We start from the raw sequence: 2,500 nt of genomic DNA, 5'->3' as shown, positions 1-2,500 counted from the left end.
GCGTAAGGATGTGTTGTGACGCTTGTTATAGTCGGTCAGAGGTTTAGGGGTGAGGATGGTAAGGGAAGGCAGGGATTCTCGAGTGTGTGCGTGGGTGTAAGAACAAGTGTTTTATGTGTGTTATTATATACAGAGTTTGTTTTGTTTTGTTTTTCTTTTTGTGAAGAGGTTTCACTTCAGATTATTTAGACATTAGTTGACGCCCGGATTCTCGCGCGATAGTGTAGTCGACTTTAGTCTAATCGCTGTTGTGGCACCTGTGTTGCTAGGCGCGCGAAAGGTTAAGGAAGGAGCGAATGGAGGGTGATGGCGCATTGCACACGCCACCGACGAAAGCGAGAGTTCGTTACCAAATGTTGACCATTCTGGGTCCGTAGCTTTTGTGTTTGTTTGTTTGTTTTAGTATCGAAGTTGTCTTGGGGGTTGTGTCCTTCCCTTCATTTCTCAACTAAACACTCGTCTCTCTCTCCCTCGACCTCTTCAGATATTCCACTTCCACTTGGTGTCGCTAAGTCGAGGGACTTTTCCACCGCCCTTTTGTATCCTCCTCCGTTCCGGATGCTCCGATGCGTTTAAGTGCACACTCTTTGAGGTCCCACACACTGTTGAGCTCCACTTTTTCTCCCACTTTCTCTCGAAAACTCCTGGGAGTGTTTGACTTTTGAGTTGCAGGGGCGTGTTCTAGTATCCTTTTAATCCGCGGAACTGAAAATTTACACGACCGGCTTTTGGGGCTCCATGTTCGCCGAACCGGTGTTTCGCTCGACAGATCTTTCGCGCGCGGACAACTCTTTGCGGGGGGGCAGTTGGCCATCCACCTTGACCGGCAATTAATGGCAGCCGCGTCCCTATCCCCCGGTTGCAGCCCCGTCAATCCTTAAAGCTCCACCACCCTCGTCCATCCATCCACCTTGGACACTAGTCCGTTCGACCAGGTCCCCATCCACCATGTTAGTCCAGGGAGACTCGTGATATTCCATACGTCCATGTCTGTCTTGCCTCAGGATCTTGTTTCCCATTATTTTGGCCTTTTTTTTTGCGTCTTCTATTCTCTTTTGCGTTTCCATTGTTTCCTGTGTTGTGGCATTTTTCCTTTCCCCCTTTTCGAAAGCCGGAGAGCAAAAGCTTTCCTGCCATTCACCCCGAATCGGCGGCCTCTCTCACCTGTGTCGTTAATCAACAGACACGGGTTGTTCACACCTGACCTTTTGTTCTTCGTTAAAAGGTTGGCAATGTGATGTTCGCTCGGAGGTTCGTCACCATTAAGGGACAAATGAGGCGGGTTAGGCTTGGGAATCTGGTAATCCTCTCTAGATTCCAGAATATTTCCGGGGGCAATGTAGCTGGCGGAAAAGGCTTTCGTGCGAGCTCGAATTTCTTTTGGAAGGGTATCCAAAGGCCCCAGTTTAATCCGAGGCCGGGATGTCTGATTGGCTGAGAGAAAATGGCTCATTTCGCCATGTTTATGAAAGCCAGAAAATGTTGTTGGCGAAAGCTAATCTGTGAAGTTGATTCGGAAGTTTCTGTTTTCTCTGTCGCTATTGTATCGGATGGATCAGCTGTAATGAAACAAAAGAACAAATTGGGCTCTGCGCGGTAAAAAAAAGGTGTTTCGTCTTTTGATTCTATTTACTAAAGTCTTTTTGTTATCTGGTCGTGAAATGAAAAGCTTTACAGTGACGCATTGTTTGATTACTGTTTGGATATTTATGATGTTTTCAGCTAAACTGGACAATAGAGGTTCGCCGAATGTGTTGTGGTGGTGCAAGTACAAGCAGGCATTTTAGTTGGCCTGGCAGACTGAGTTGGAAGCAAATTTGAAGGAGAGCTCTGCTGATTGCTCATATTCTAGATTAGTTAGTTGGTTGGTTACAATTTGGTAAAGTAAACTGATCGGTGTGTGTATCACCTACATTACTGGTTAGATTATTTGATAATTTGATTATCCTTTTCACTGGTAGATCAACACAAAAACTACATAAGCTTCGTACAACCAATTACAAGATACATATCTCCTCGACAGCAGACTTTGTGCTACTTCCACTACCATTTGAATAGGAAAGACCAACATCTGGAAAATCATCTTTGAGGAAGGAAAAGTCAGCTGGATGTGTGACACCAGGCAGCACGACGAGACCGGGGAGAACCAGTGCCGAGGCGCCGCAGTCACCCTCGAAGTAACGTTAGTCGCAACGAGGAACGATTATGGGAGATTTTCCCTGGACAATAATTTGTTTTTGTGCTCAGGTATGCTGAGGGTGGTGGGGAGGGGCCGAAGGAGGAGTATTGGACGTGACGGACGGACGTGTGGAAGGGGAAGGGAGGGGGGGGGCGGCGTCGGGAAGGGAGGGAGGGAGCGGTGATTACAAGTATGCGTGACGTGGGCGGCTTCCCGGGTGGCTGCACCGCTGTGACGGCCCAACACCTGTGCGCAGACTGGATGGGAAAGAGGTGCCGCTGCCGCCGCTTCGGGCAGGTGGCGTATCGGTGTCTTCGCCAA

General features: G+C 48.3%; 1 protein-coding gene across 22 annotated transcripts in view; it reads left to right on the top strand.

The window, feature by feature from the left end:
• Window positions 1–2,500, top strand: part of LOC122264083 (uncharacterized) — a 235,876-nt gene that overhangs the window by 85,508 nt on the left and 147,868 nt on the right. The window lies entirely within an intron of this gene.

This window comes from Penaeus japonicus, unplaced genomic scaffold, assembly GCF_977035675.1.
Source record: "Penaeus japonicus unplaced genomic scaffold, GWHDUDI00000001_assembly GWHDUDI00000006, whole genome shotgun sequence".
Classification (NCBI taxonomy): domain Eukaryota; kingdom Metazoa; phylum Arthropoda; class Malacostraca; order Decapoda; family Penaeidae; genus Penaeus; species Penaeus japonicus.
The sequence above is the reverse complement of the archived record's forward strand: the minus strand, read 5'-3'. Positions and strand labels throughout refer to the sequence as shown.